Source organism: Echiichthys vipera (genome assembly GCF_963691815.1).
Source record: "Echiichthys vipera genome assembly, chromosome: 10".
NCBI classification, from domain to species: Eukaryota; Metazoa; Chordata; class Actinopteri; order Perciformes; family Trachinidae; genus Echiichthys; species Echiichthys vipera.
The window spans coordinates 23,092,948-23,109,898 of record NC_139835.1 but is presented as its reverse complement, the minus strand read 5'-3'; the positions used below and the strand labels follow the sequence as shown (position 1 = coordinate 23,109,898).

At 41.7% G+C, this 16,951-nt stretch overlaps 1 protein-coding gene across 1 annotated transcript in view; it reads right to left on the bottom strand.

The window, feature by feature from the left end:
- cmss1 (cms1 ribosomal small subunit homolog) overlaps positions 1-16,951 on the bottom strand; it is a gene marked incomplete at its 5' end in the record, with an annotated part of 30,566 nt that overhangs the window by 6,426 nt on the left and 7,189 nt on the right. The window lies entirely within an intron of this gene.

The window sequence follows — 16,951 nt, the reverse complement described above, 5'->3', positions numbered from 1 at the left end:
GTGGGTTGAGAAGCTAACCAAATTCCCTGATAAGTGGAAGCTGCTGACGGGGCACCCACACTGATGTTAAGCCCAAAACCCATTTCTAATCTCACCATTAGCACAAAGGCAGACCTAATACACTGGTCACGGAGCAATTCAGCAACACTCTTTAGGTGATGAGTTGCGGATTCAGCATGCATTTGATTAGGTGTTATGTATGGAATGAGCTATCTGGATAATTTAACTATAGGGTGCTTCTACTCATTAAGCACATCAGACATATTGCACATTTTGTACAGATAAGTGTCAACAATGTTAGATCACAGAGGTGAAGGTGTCAAGAAACTGCCTAATAAAGTGTAAAATCTGCCTTTTAACATATCTGACAATCCAGGTTGGTTGGTATAAGTATCTGATTAGATATTTCTGTTTGACCAATATTGGATCATAAACAGTACTTTGGTTTGCAGAACAAGTGTTTTTTTACACACAGTGTGCAAGTGTTTCCTGTATTATCACATGATACGTGAACACTACAACTACACAAAGATCATTCAGAGGTTAGACTGACAATTATCTTTGGTTTCCTCCATCCTTGTAAATGCTGTGAGAACATGTTTTAGCGGAGCTCTAAATTTATGGGCACCTCGGGGCCCAATTTATTTAAAGTCATTCAATGTGCACATCCAATCTGCCTGTAATTAGCACCCGACTATTAAAGCCTCTAAAAATGAATGGCAAGAGACACATATCAATGATCAATCATATTCAAAGTGCACCTCTTATGACAAGCAATCTGAGCCGAAGATGATCCACCTACCTGGTCAAAGTTTAAAATGAGACATACAGGGCTTAGTAAATGTAAGGAAAAAAATGTTCCCACTGGTTTTTACTGGCGAGTGTGAAGACCTCCACCACACTCTTGTTTAAATTTACCGCTGGAAAGACTTTCCCAAAACATGGCTGTCTATACAGTAGAAAGGCCTAACTATTTGGAAAATTGGTGGTGCTACCTATTACCTTTCACTCAAAAGGTAGAAAACCTACAACAACCAGAACGCACTGGGCTCATTGCCATCCAAGGCCAATCCCACTGTAACGTTGCCATGCTCAGACGTGTGTTTCGCCCTGGTGGCTTCAGTTGTTTCTTTTCTGCCTCTGTAAGATTCTTAGCAGCATAGCAACTCCGCTTCTACTTTCATCGGTGCACATTTACCGCTGAGGCACCACCGACTGTCCCAAGCGCACCGCTATCCTCAAGGGCTGCCAGTGCTCGACTCTTGCCTCTCTCTCCTCCATAAGCTGTAATTCCTCTGGCTCATAAGTAACCCTGAATGTCTCATTCCAACATCAGCCTATAAAAATCTTAATCTGTTTTGATTTTGAAGTGGTGACAAATCGTCCCTCTATCTGTGGGGGCGGGCATAAAAAAATGCAGAAGTACAAAATGTAGTTTGAACATCCCTCTTAGAGCCAGAAAAAGTCTGACGGAGGACACAGGAGGAAACCAAGTTATGTCCTAAGTGCTCCAAGAATAAAAAAAAGGATCACTGATTGCACTTATGTCTTTGTCCAGTTTGACTCTGATGAAGACACAGTAGAGTCGGTTTGCACTTAAAGACTGCATATCAATCAGTGTACTCCAATCCCTTTTCCCTCGGATGTGGGGTGTCCTCGAACTGAAAAGCACCTGGTTGAGCAATAAACTACTGGAAGATTTGCGTAAAACCCCATTTCAATAAGTCTAAAGAGTTGCCAGAAGAGAGCAGACGATCTATGAAAAGGTCGATAACTTCAATGTCCCCCAAGCCTTACGTGCGATATCTTCCATGCTACATGATGGTAGAGTAAGTAGGAGGCAAAGAGTATGCTTTCAGGCGTATATAGGATGGTGAGCTTACAGCTCAGATAACCATAGATCAATGAAAGTCAATGGCTGTGGTGAGGCCTCAGATTCAGAGAAATAGGGCCGCTCAATCATCTTTAATGGGTGATCAATAGAGGTGACTGGTTTTAATGGATGGTCAATGATGCTGACTAGATGAGTTTCAGATTGAGAGGATCAATCGGCTTGCTCCAGGAAATGGCTGTTTGTTTCAGTTTCAGACAAATAGCACTCGGTTGTGGTTATTAGTTTTTAAGGGTGATGTGATCACTTACGAACAGTAAACCAGCACTGTGCCTACACAACTGCTTAAAACTGTGTCAGCCATGATCTCAGAAAAGCTCTAATTCATCAATACAGTTTACTCGGTTTCTGATTAAAGAAACCACTTTGGCCTTTACAGAGGGATACAACAAAACCCGTTGTAATCTTGCAACCCAAACACGTCTCATCATATACAGGCATGGCCACCGCCATCCCAAAAGATACTGTGATATTTCCATTGTATGCTTCTATAAAAACAATACGATACTTTCCATTAAATCAATTCAGCGCTTGTTTAAACAATCAATAACTCATCCCAAGACATGTAGGCCTAGTATTGACTGATCTTGAGAGTGGTGCCGATGGGTGAGTGGGTGTAGCAGTTATTGGGTTTGGAGGCCTGCAGCTTCCTCTCTAAAGCCACAATTTGAGCATGTGTTATTGTTAAATCAATGGGGACTTGAGATTGCATGCACAAAATTAACAAGCAGGCTGGTAGTGGAATAGCAGAGAGGCAGAGTAGTAGAATACAAGTCTGGTTACAAGTCCATTAGCTTCTGACACTTTGCTGTCCAACCCATTCAGTCCATTTTTTCACATGTTGACTTTGCCCGCTTGTTGTGACGCTAATCCAGGGATTTTTTAATGGTACAGTAAATCTTTTACACTGGCTAACTGAAGCTTGCCAAATGAGGGATAGGAGGAGTGTTTTTTTTTTTTAACTGGCTCTTGTTAGGACATTTAACCATAGCTTAGCCTAAGAAATGATGCATTGCAGGGATGGAGTATCACCAGCAGGAGGAGTATTGAATGTCCAGTATGACCAACACTGATGACCTTTTTAAGATGCTTGTAACCATAGTTAGGATATATAAAGCAGGGTATTCTGTAAAAGCCCTGTGAAATGCATGTTTTAGGCCTACCTAGTGGTGTGCCTAGTGAACCTTAACTCCTCCAGTGTTTCCTCTACCATTATAATAGCCATATTTACATGATGGCATGTCCTTTCTGTTTCTATATAGTTGCATGCTTACAATTTTCCCCTACTCTCTGTATCGTGCACGGTGGATCCCCCCCCCCAAAAAAAGCTGTAAACCTAGGGGAAACACTGTCCTCCTAAGTAAATCAATGCTTAATGTGCAAAGACAGTGCAGACTTTGGTCCCATTTTCAATGCCCCCATCAATAGTTTTAAATGAATATAAAGTATGCAGTTAGGAGAGACCTTAAATGTGTGCTCATCTTTCTGATGTGTGGGTATGTGTGAGTATTGTTACAGCTGGTCCTCTTTTCTTTACAGTTAAACTAAAGATCTGGTTCACTGTATTATGTTGTATAGTCTCCTAGCATGCAATATATCGGGACACTGAGGTTCAGGTGTTTGAGTCAAGCCAATCCAGGCTGGCAGAGTCTGATAGAAGCTCCTGATGATGTCGCACAGGAGGTGCTAATCAGAGACATCAGGTGATGCAAATAACACCAAAGCTTTTAAGCTTTCATGAGAACTAAATGGGGAAACCCTTGCCTTGACAACATATTACAACTTATGCAATGTGGATAGCATTGCCAAACTTTAGCTTAAATACCTAGGCTTTTGACACTTCTCTTCCAATTAACATTACAGCTCTACCTCCCTACCACCTTGCTTTTTACTAACAGACCAAATCATTTTCATTGCATCCATTCCTCTCTTGCTCTTTTCTAAATCCCTTACGTAGCCTATCATGTTGATGGTATGTGTAACCCTGCTGTCATCTTGTGCTGAACAACAATGAAGGAAAAATGAATACTGCTGGACCTTATAGCTATATTCCTTTATATATATAAAACTTAAATATTTCCCTATGTGCCTTCTCTTCATCCAGTGCAGGTACTTTTGAACATAAATACATTTTGTAAAGCTAAATATGGCTGTTAGCTGACTGTGTTAGTAAAAGAAAATATAAATAAATGATGCATGTATAACTTTTCATCCATCCACATGACGTTCACTACACTTTAACAATGAGGCCCACAGGATTTTGTTCCATTAGCGCTGCCTGAAGCGCGATATCTTTTCTACTGAGAATCCTTAGTGAGTGGCAGGTGCTAATTTTGGACCCTGGTGCCAAGTTTACATCAGTTAAATAAAAATCCAAGCACAGATCTGCATTACCTCATATTGTTAAAGTACTTTGGCTTAACCTCAACATTTTGTTTGAGTTCAACAACCAACACCACCATATTTTAAACTTAAAAAGATCATTTGAAGCTGTTACGGCTGTTAACTGATGGCATTGAAGTGTGCTCTTCATAGATCTTGAGTAGGATAATATCCAATTCCAAGTGGATCAAAGGGTTCAGATCATATAAATCTATGTGAAAAGGAAATGTTTGTACTTTTTCATCAACCTCAACAGTCAGTAGTCGTGAAAGCCTTGAGCACTTTAAACAGCACAGACGGCAGGAACACTGCCACATCTGGCACTTAAAACTTATCAATGGCAATTTGCCCCTTCTGTCAGGCACATCAAATAATGAAAGGGAAGGATGTTGGCAGAAAATAACTGTTTATTAATCATCCTTGCTTTATGTAAGACATACACAGTTCCACAGAAGCTGAAATATTTCCCAAAGCATTCAGTAGTTTCTTAATCCTTTTCTAGTTAGAAATGAATGTGCATTACCAGGACATATAACCTGGATGTAAAAAGATGTAAAAGAGTCAAAGATTTGTTAAGTGGTATCAAATGTAATACACAGAAATTAAAGATGGTAAAACACTTTCTTTAGCATAAGAATAAGGGCACCGGTCCAACTTTTCTTCGCCCAATACTGATACCTCCATCAAGTCAAGATACAGAGTCAAAATTATATAATATGCTGAAAGCGATGTTAAATTCACTGATGGTGAATATTCAAAAATGTAACACATCTAATGCTCTCTGTCTTTATGCTAAAGTCATCAGTGTACCAAGCGTTTAGCAATACGTGCAGCCTGACCACACTCATAATCATAAAGTACGACGGTGGCATTCTTGGTTACAAAATAAGTTTATAGGCTGTTCAACATCTCCTGCTCTCTTTCTAACGCTGGCCTGCTAACTGTATAATTTCTCTGTTACAACACTTACCAACCATGCCTGCAGTACTTTGCTCGTGCCAAAGCATACATCAGCCATACAAAGTGCATATTACAGAGTGCTGTGCCAATTTGACCCTGGAAAATGAAAGCCAAAGAGGACTCCAGGGCATAGACTGAGCCAGCCTCCCATGACAGGTGGATATAAAGTGGGTGTGAGCTGCTCGTGGGGAATGAAAAGCTAGAACAGGGGGTTCAAACTTAAATCATCTGGGGGCCATGGGTCAGGTTGTTTTCTTGTGCGTCTGTGTGTGTGTGTGTGTGTGTGTGTGTGTGTGTGTGTGTGTGGGGGGCATATACTCATGCATTGTCATGCTAATTGCCGAGAGCCATATTAGTTGTTCATATTAGTAAATAAGAGTAAATGTGCCTTAAAAGCTCAATTAAATAATTACTCACAATAAAGGCCTGCAGAAAAATCTTTACTGGAATAAGAAAAGAAAAGTTTGCAAGCTGCACTTAGTAATATACTCGAAACGTCGGGTTGTCTTTTTAAAATATCTCCTAAGCCAGTAGTTTGAGACCCCTAAGCTACAGTACAGACGATCTGAAAAATACTTACAGACAGGCCCACTCACTCAGTGCTTTATTGATAGCTGAACAAAGGTGATGAACCTCAAATGGGCTGTGTGATAATTCATTGGTCCCAGCCCATGATCAGATTTCCCCTCACTTTACTGTTCAAATATCACCTGTGTGCATGTGTAGACCAGTTTGGTTTGGGAAGGAGTACAGTAATAGATATTATTTTTTCAAAGTGTTAATGGTTTGTTCCAAGAGCAGCCGGTGCCCTTTTGAGTTAGACGGGGGCAGGCACGGGAAGAGCATGCAGGCATGTTGCCTTGGGTGGTGTTGAGATGAATAAACAGAGGTGGCCAGCCACATGTGCGGCTGCCAACCTGCCTGCGGACAGTCCTCAGTGGGGCAACCGTGGCAACCATTATTAAGGCAGACTCTGGCTCTGAGCCAGGACTTAAGTTTAGAGATATTTTCACATGCCTGGCATGGTGTGGGAGTGTGTGTGCATGTGCTCGTCTAGACGCTGTGAGCACACTGAAGAAGAACAGTCTGATTCATGCCATCTGTGTGTGTTTGTGTGTTAGAGAAAGAGAAAGAATTGTGAGGTGTTCAGACGTCATCCCCATTAGTCAATTGAAGGCTAAAAGCAAGGACACAGAGACACGTGTCTTGGCTTGACTGCTCATATCAACGGCACCATCAAATAGGCATAGAACACACACACACACACACACACACACACACACACACACACACACACACACACACACACACACACACACACACACACACACACACACACACACACACACACACACACACACACACACACACACACACACACACACACACACACACACACACACACACACACACACACACACACACACACACACACACACACACACACACACACACACACACACACACACACACACACACACACACACACACACACACACACACACACACACACACACACACACACACACACACAAAGCCCCAGGCCACCACAGAGAATAGGCGCCAAAAGATCAACAACTCACGTCAGCTCCACTACATGTTGTCATCTTGATCTGTACCAACCCTGGGTTAAACCTATTAAAGCTGACTGATGAATCACGGCTTCTGGACATAGAATACCAAGTTAATAGATTTGATAGTTTCGAGTTGCAGAAAGCAATTAGGTTTTCTACTGTACCGTATGTTGAACGGACTCAGTTTTGTGAATATTTCCTGTAAGTCTTAAGAGTGACCTAATGAAAACTCCTCAGCAATTGCGTTAAGAGCTTCCATTATCCCTTCCTGTCGTTGAAAACAAGAGGACTAAAGAAGTGCAGGGACGGCTAAGACAGCTTCATCTGTCTTCCTGATTGATACAGAGAGGGTGTCAAGAGGAAGGGAGGGAGGCTGAGATCGTCGCTCTTTTTTTCCACACAGAGGCCAAGAGAAAATACTTCTATGCAGACACCATCTATTAAGTAAGCCAACCCTCTCACGAGGAGGATAGCTGAGGGACAGTATTGGCTACAGTTTGAACCAGCTACACGGCTTGTTTTCTGTTTGGCGTTTTTCTTGCACAATGTTTGCCCCTTATGTACCAGTGTTCATCTTGTTTAAAAGAGACGCAAGGTTGCTCTCAGGCTGTGTTGACAACAAGCAGATGCTACGTGTCCGTGTGTATGTGTGCTTGTGTAAGAGAAAGAGTGACTAAGAAAAAAAGAGAGGGGAATGAGGAAAGAAAGAGTCTCATTGCTTTGCTGTTCAGTAACAGAATTTCTAACAACACCAGTTAAAGGTCTGAGGTGGTCTTAATCACAGTCTTAAAACAACTGCAGTGAAATTACAGACCTCCAGACTTTTTTTTATACTTTACCTAATTGCTTTTCGCAATTACCACATGGGAACAAGGGTCTTAACTCGTCTAAACTTACCTAAATAAACTTGAGCAACAACTGAGAAATAAAACACGTTCCCAGACACTGTGAGAGCTCGGACTGGAGAAACTGAGCTGAAGAGCAGAGAGATTACATCATTTTTCACTAATATGAACCTGCTTACTTTTTGCGTCTAAATATGGGATGAGAAAACCAAGTCAGAGAAGGCTGGCTAGCTAATACTGTTTAGCTGATATGATTTGCTACAATAACACACTCACACATGCTACACATACATCTCTCGCTCTCAGCAATCGTGGTCCTAATTTCTGGCAACCTTCAGTCCTTTTGTCTGCCAAGTTGACAGTGATTGCTGTAAATGTGCTAAGAGTAAGACTGTGAGATGACATAAGCCCCACACAAAGTGATGCCAGGCGCAGGCCTATCCGTTTCAGTAACATTAACAGTGATGACAAGAAGCCTTCTGATTTTGGATTAGCCCACAAAGTCTTATATAATCTGCAGCAGCCGGTCACTTATTAAAGCCACACAATAACCACTTGTACTGTTAAGACACAATGTATGACCTTGTTTTGCCTCTTTGATCAGAAGCACACATTTCTTTTTGTCCCCATGTTCAGCTGCCACCTCTAATCATGTATCATTCTCCAGTTCCTCCTATAGGTGGATTTTAAGCCATGCAACCACTTGGTAAAAGTGGCAAAATGGTTTCCTGGAATCAAGATGGTTTAGAGAAACACAACTCTGAGCCTCCTTTCCACCCCATGCAGCCCCCCAAAACTTCTATTCAGACAGCCAATAAGCGAGACAAGAAGGAGAGGTGGGAAGGCAGACGCACAAGAGAGGAGCTGTCCCGCGATGACTTGTTGTTTCTGCTCAGTATTCTGGAGGGAGAACTACAGGTAGGTATTCACGTCCCACACCTGCATTCATTCTGTAGTTGTAGCCTATGCGACACCCAAAAGTCGCATACATTTTGTGAGTGTGAGTGCAGTTATAAGATACTGAATTTAAAGCCAGTGTTCTACTGCAATGTTTGTCCCACTAGGCCAGAGATGAGGTAATCGCTGTGTTGAATGAAATCAGAGAAGACAGATTCATACTGGAGGCCCAATATGGTTTCAGCAGACCCAAGAAGGTGCTCCGTGCCCTGCAGAGAGACTCCCTCCGGGCCCAGCAGGACCACCTGCAGGATGTGTACAAAACACCAATTGCTGAGGTACGAACAGCCAATAGTAAGAAACTAGAACCCATATGGAGCGAGTGATCAAATTTAATGAGGGGAATGCATTACCGTCTGACAAAAGAGCGTCCATTACTGCTGCATCATTGCACCAATTTGTTATTTTGGAATACAGGTGTAACATGGGCTGGATCTATGCTTATGCAATGATTATAAATGTGTTAATTTAATTTTTTTCCCTCTGATTTGTACAGATTTATTTCTTTAGGAGAACAAGTTTCCAATGAAAACTTTTCACAGCAAAACCTGTGGATTATCCTCGATAACCAGTACATTGTTCCAATAAAATTTGAGTTCTGCAAAGAGTTCTGCAAAGAAATCCTAAATCTCAAACCTCAAAAGATCATTAAAAAACCCAAAACATTCTTGAGGGCTATAAGTGAGGAATGCATCTTATTGTAATTTGGGTGAAATGATCATTTAATGATCCTTGTGTTGTTTGCCCTTTTCGCCTCAGCTCAACCACTTTGTGGAGGCCCAGAAGCGCTTGTCCGAATGGATGCAGGAGCAGCTCGTGGAGGTGTCCACTTCTCATAGCAGCGCTCTACACAGGCTTGAGGAGCAAGAGAGGAGCCACAGGGCTTTCATCCATAAGAGCTACTGTCTTACTACTCTACTGGAGGAAGACAGAGAGAGGTTGGTGCACCAAACCCTAGAGGTCCAGACGAATGCCTTAGTAAAGACAACATTGATTTTTCCTATTTCTAACTAAATTGGTAACCTGCCTTAAAGCTAGACTTGTAGAAACATCCATGCATTTCAGAATCCCTTGCGATGTAAAGGAGACGAGGATTTACAGCTAGCGTAGAAGAGGCGAAGGGATTAAAGTATTTCAGCACACTGTAACAAGCCAGATCTGAGCTCTGTGATGTACACTTGTGCAGGCTTAGATTCTTTTAGTCTATGTTGGTCTGTAATGCTCTTCATGGCTGAGTGAGAGAGCAAAGCTGCTGCATTTCCACCCCCAGGGCATGTGACCTCAAGACTGTACTTAGAGTTACTCCACTCAGACACAGTCCATTACATCCTGGACTTGGTTAGACCTTGCGGCCAGCCTGGCTCTGTTCACTCTCCCTTGTAAACACATAAACATGCACTCACATGCAATTACATGTACAGTCTAAATTGGCACCCTTCTGCCCAATTCAACAACACCACACAGCACAGGATGAAGCCTTCTTCTATGCCAAGCAAATGGGCTGATGGCTTACTTGTGGGTAGAAAGATTCCCTTCAGAAAGAGAACAAATTTAGATGTGGCACATGGGTATAGCTAGGCCTAACATGAAGGTAGTCACTGGTTTTACTATGCAATTTGAGGCCCACAATGGGACTGCTGTGTTGAAGTCCCGGGTTGTCCCAGCTCATGTACCGTCAGAGTCCACTCTGTAATCTTGCTGTGTAAAGACTGGACCCACACTGGGCTTGCAGCCTTGGGAGGAGACTAGTTGTCTGCATCTGTGTGCCGAAGTGAAAACTTTTACTGATCCACCACAGGAACCCAAGCAATTAAGGACCAAAAATAGCCGAGCCATTAGAATGATTACGTTTACTAGAATACTGTCTATTCGAATTCAATGCGAAAACCCTAAACATGCACCCATAAAGGCTCTGTGGTTCATCTTTGGCTAATGATGATTAATACATGAGTAGACAGCATGTCTGTGGTGCAGCGTGAACCCCTTGTGGCTCATACATTCCTGGCCGTTTGAACACAGAGGATTTTCATCTCTGCCAACACTCCTTTTCCTGGTTGCAAGTTGCAATGTTAGTTTGGGCTGTGGGGTATATCAACAGGTTTTTATTTGTCTCAGACCTTTCCTCCCTTTGGTGGCCTCTTATCTAGAGCTGAATTAGTTTATAAGTCGATCATCAGAACATTAATCTTAAACTATTTTGACGATTTTAAAATTATTTTCAACACAGTCTTGGCTTCTCCTGTATGTCTTTTCTTTGTCTTGGCAGCAAACTAAATATCTTTGGCTTTTGGACAAAACAATCAATCCAAGAATGTCTGTTGTGCCTTTCAATTCCTTGTTTAATTGGGAAAGTTATTGATAATGAAAGGAATTGTTGCATTCGCAATGAAATAAATGATCTACTCTTCATTTCCCATTCGCAATCAATCCACAGCTCTTCATGAATGAATGGGAGTGCTTTCTATATATTTATGTTAGTTCTAAGTCACACTTGAAAAATAATTGATATCCCCTTTCATTGTGTTCCCAACTGCGCTTCACCTTTGGGCAAACCACACAAGGCACATGGCGATAGAGCCTGTCCCCTTAATTTCCCTCTCCATACTGTCCTTCTTACATCTTGCTCAGTAGCCTAAATATTTAACTGAAAGAACTTCCACTCCTACTTTAAGTCTTCTTCAACTATCTTTCAATCTCCCTATCCTTTTCTTTTCAAAGCATATGTTCTGAGCCAAGAGCGCCACTCAGCCTGGCTTAAAATCAGTATCCCTCTCGCTTTTCATTTCCCTACAAAAGGAGCTCCACAAGGTGCCATGTGCAGAGCAGATGACCTGTTTAAACAGTGAGTGAACTATACAGTAAATTCCAGTCACGGCATATAATCACTTTATGCCAGAGTATGATACCCGTTGCGTGTCAAAGGATGATTACATCTGCACATCACAATGCAGTAATCTGGTTGTTCCAACCTCAGCTATCGGATCGCGCTTTAAGTCTATGTGTTTCCTATGGTCCGTCACTGGGCTGACAGCATGTCAGCATTAGCCGCACACACATGTCCAACACACCAAAGACATCTATGCTCTCATCTGTTCATTTCAGTTCTGAATCACAAACGTTTCAAAGGCTCTACCCTACACCCGCAAACCACTTTTAAACTAGTTCATGTTTTCACTCCTCAACTGATGTGGCCTTCTCATCAATACATCATCGCATCAATAAGTGCTACAGATGTATAAAAAGTCATTCAGATCTAGAAAATACTATTAAGATAGACTAAGAGTCTACAGCCATGGTAGTGGCTCTGTGGCTGTGAGCAGTGCTTTGGCTAAATGCTATAGTTAGCATGCAAAAAATGTACACAGTGACCATGCTAACATGCTGATGCAAATGAAGTATAATGTCCATAATCGTAGTTTAGTGTGTTAGCATGCTAACACTCGATAATTACCACTAAACCCAAAGTACAGTTCGGAGTGATGGGAATGCCATTAGTTTATAAACAAAAGTATTAGACAAATTTAAATTTTGACCCAACGATGAAAGGCCAGGGCATCACCAAAGTGATCACAACTCATCCCTAAGCTTTTTTCACATTGCAGCGCAGAGGGGAAGCAGCGACTTTCAAAGGCACTTTCTATGTGGAAGTTATTGTGGTTTACTTGCACTGACTGGTAACAAGGAGTCTACAACTATAAGATCTTTCACGAAGAAGGAATCCCTGATGTGAATGTTTGATCTTCAAACTGGAACACTTGCTCTGATATCTAATATTACAGTGGATGGGTTTACAGTTGAAAGCCCAGTGTTTTTAGAACCCTTTATATTCCCCCAAATATCAAACACAAAGGCCCGTGACAAAGCAGTCGGCAACAACGGCTGACTTCTCCTCCAGCCAGGAGCTAAGCTTTGCCTCGCTGCTTTGCTGGTCCCCGGGGCCGCAGGATCTGTATGCGGCTGATACAGTTAAGTTCCTATATATATATATATATATATATATATATATATTTGCCGTCATTGGATATGTTTTTGCTCCTTAATATACCGATATTAACCCCAAATATCCAGTATTGGTCGGTCTCTAATAAACTCTACACACTTCACTGTGTGCGTGAAACTCCAACAGAAAGAGAGAGGAGGAGGATCAGTAGGATTTCTCTTCCGGGGACCACAAATATCAGTGCAAAAGCACCAATCCATTAAATAATTATGGACATATTTCAGCCTGAACGAAAGTGGTGGTCTGACCGACCAGCAAAAAGACTGACTGACATTGCGACCACGAGAGCCAGTCCAGGCTAACAAGCAATCAATAAAAGAATGTTTAACTATGGCTTAAATAAATATAAATTTTGCTTGAAGAAAAAGGACAAAGTAAACTTGGCTGTGCCATAACGGAAAGCAACAGCTGTTCTGTCCATCCCTCACACTCAAACACACTTCCACCATCCCCCTGCCCAGCCAATAATGTGTCAGAAGAAGAAGTGCATAAATTACCGTAGGAGTCTGGCAGTGCATCACTTCAGAGGAGAACTGCTATTCTGATCCCAAGCTGTTGGGCCCATTTATTAGCTATACCAAGCATATGAGGTCAGTCTAGTCATTCCCTCAATTTTATTAAATGTGCTTAAAAATGAAGAGACAAAAGCCAGTACAGACTGCCTGAGTGGCTGTTTTCTTTTGCATCTTCAAAATGCCCTTTCTGTGATCCTGTACAGCATTATGTTAGTACGACTGGAGGATTTGTCAAACAGCAGCTAAGAAAACTCAATATCTCTAAATTACACCCCTGGATGAAAATAGAAGCTATGGCAACAGGAGCTAGAGTGCTCCTCTCATATAAGGGGCAATGTTTTCATGGGTTTTTCTTGGAAATGCCTTTGAGGGATCAGATCATGCTTGTAATTGAGCACTGCAGATTGCCAACCCCTCTTCGAAGCAAAACAGGACCTCATGAACTCTGGTTTGGGAGTTGGTCCGTGCAAAGAATGAGGAGGATATTTCTCTTAAATTCCACAACCCAAAATATACCTCATCTTATTGTGACCTTTCCTTACAAAAAGTCTTTAGGGTCAAGGCAGAATAATCATTAAGGTTGATTACCTGTCAGATATGTGGCTACAATAGCTTATAATCAATTTGCAAGAACTGAGGGTGAAGACCAATTTCCTATAGTTTCAACGACACATTATGACTTTCCCCAACAATAAACTTGCCATGAACGACATCAGTTTCCATTCAACATCAAGTTAACACCATTACAAAACAAAAATGAGTCAACATGAAACCCTAACCATAGCAACTTTCAAACACGCAGCCACAGATAAAAATCAATCAATTAAGGGATTAAAGAGAGTGCCAACAAAGAGCAGAATACAGGCCGTAACCCAGCATGGCCAATAACACTATTTATCAAGGGCGCATAATCTCCAATGGGAGGAACTCAGGTTAGACTACGACAGTTGATTTGGAATACATGCTGTAGACCTATTCCCTACCTTTCACAACATTGTTGACTTAAAGTGCTTTGCGATAAAAACAAATGTGGCAAAGTGGCGCCGGGACGAGCGACGCAATAAGAGATGACAGAGTATTTTAATGCTTACCTATTCTTCTTCTATTAATGGTGTTGTGTTAGCACAGGGCTGCTGAATCTGGTGCTGACAGAAACTTTCAATAGCCATAGAGATTGTTTGCACATTTATAAACTATGGTTGGTCTTTTCTATTGCGCAAATGTTGAGAGCACTGTTGCACAACCTTTCATTGCTTTTTTGAAATATATGAGCAATCTCTAGACTTCCATGCCTGGTGTAAAAATGCTTGAGAGCATAAATGTCTAAAAAATGAAGTTTAAGGGCTTCTTTTAGGCTGTTTTGGACATTCTTGTGTAATGACGACATGACACAGGGGAAATAGCTCTCCTTTAATTGGGGACTCGATGGGTTTGCTTGACAGAAAGAAATACCACCAGAGGTATATTTCCTAGTGAAACCTGGAACCAGGAATCACAGTACGAGTAAGTGCTCCCGGAGGGGAACATGCGTCACACACAGACCTAAATGTTTATTTTCTCCTGCAGTGTTGGTGATACGATCACCTAGTGAGATAAAATATCATTTAATTTCCCATTATGACTTTTGTCGTTCTTGTTGTGACAGACGAGACTCGCAGTGGAAATAATGGGTGTAATCTGTTATCCCTCCCTGCACCACTGAGCCCATACAATTCACTTGAGTAATGCCATGAGAGAGGGAGGCAGAAGAAATGAATGATGGCAAAAGAATGGTATAATTTTCACTTACAAAAATACAAAAGTTGCAGTTCGTACCTACAGTAGAAGCAAGAAGTAAAGGTGTGGAAGAAAATGACAGAGAAGAAGAAAGGTAGAGAGGCGGTGTGGGCTTGAGAGAGGGAGAGAGAGACATATGGATGTAATTGAGGGCCTATGAACTGATGATGTCATCTCTCAGTCAGGTTATCAGGCCCCAGGCAAAGCAGCTACAACTCACAAAACATGGCTCTCTTCTTCTTAACACACACACAACAGTATGCATGAGCTACAGTTTCTAGGACATGCCAAGTTAGGCCCAGCACTTATGCAGCATAGCTAACATGTTTGCTCAGGCTAATCCTGCAAACTGAGAGTGTTAGCCTTTCTAGTTGGAATTGTGATTAAAGCTTTAGTTTTCTTCGCACACTCACATACATACACAAACACATTCTGTCCTTCCCATTAGCTTCTTTGGCATGGCTACACAATGACCTCATCTGGAATGGGCTGAACTCCAGTAAAAAAACACACACACACACACACACACACACACACACACACACACACACACACACACACACACACACACACACACACACACACACACACACACACACACACACACACACACACACACACACACACACACACACACACACACACACACACACACACACACACACACACACACACACACACACACACACACACACACACACACACTAGAGCCTCTACAGTCCCATATAAGGACTTGCTGATGATGTAATGGGCGCCACTGACTGCGAGTGAGACTCAGTGTGCAGAGCACTTCTCATAATGTTTGGTTTTCCGGATGGAATGTCCACATCACTGGGATCTCTGGGAAAGGGAGAGGTGAAAGAGACGAGGCGATTTATTCTCTGAGGATTTTAAAGGACAGAGGCTAACAGCGACGCACAGGTAGGAACAGTCAAATGCCTTGTGAACAGCGGAAAATATATCTTGTGCATTTAGAAACGTGCGTCACTTGTAAACTTTTTAACTGCAAGATAAGTTACGGGCAAGGAAAGTACTGTCCAGTTCTGCATGGACTTGATAGAACGTCTTATAATGCCAAGTTGGGATCAACTAACAAAAGTGCACTTTAAAAAGGTATTTAGGCTGTATATAACCTATGATAAATTATGTCTCATTGAAACTTTTACACAGAAAATGTAATTTTTAAGTTATCAATGTTTACAGTTCTTAGCTATTTAAGGACACATTATTAACAAGACAATACTCAAAACGAGACCATTTCAAAATCAATATTGAGGTTAAAGAGTGTGGCCTAAAGTTATACATTTCCAATCAATTCCATTCAGGAACATTAGATTAATTCACCCTTAATCCACTAACCCATCCACCCACACATACACATTATATGGTATCTTAACAGTAAAAGTACAGATGCTCTAAATGTTACATTTATAGATCCTGTTCCCCTTAAATAAACTTAGAAGTCTCATATTTCACTCTAAACACTGGCTGTCTTAAATATCTCAGCCATAAAACCAATACGTATCCACAAAACTCTTCACATTCTTCTTCTTCTAAATTTTGAAAAAGGAAAAGAAAAAAAGGCCATGGGAACATATTCAACATGGACACATAAGAAAACCATAAAACCATAAATGCAAGTAGACCTAATGATGGTACTCTGAATACCTCCAGGATGCAACACAAGCAGCAAACAGTCCACACACTTATATGTGATTTATTCCAAATAGTAAAAATTGAGTGGTGACGGATCGCTTTGAAGTGTCTCATTTGCACCTACACGTGACAGAAATGTACAGTGTGTATTAAATGCATCTGTACTTGGCTGCTATGCATCTGGGGAAATGTGGGGAGTGACAGCACTTGGTAAATGTAGCCAGTCTGTAATTACTTGTGGAACAGGGGGAATTCCTGCTTCTCCTTGCTGGAAATGGGGTAGCATTCAAGGTGCACAGAAGGAGGGTGATTGGGTGCAATGTTGAGGGTACTCAAGGGTAGAGGAACTTCTTAATTAACAAACACTCCCCGCCAAGGGACCATCTGCCGTGATA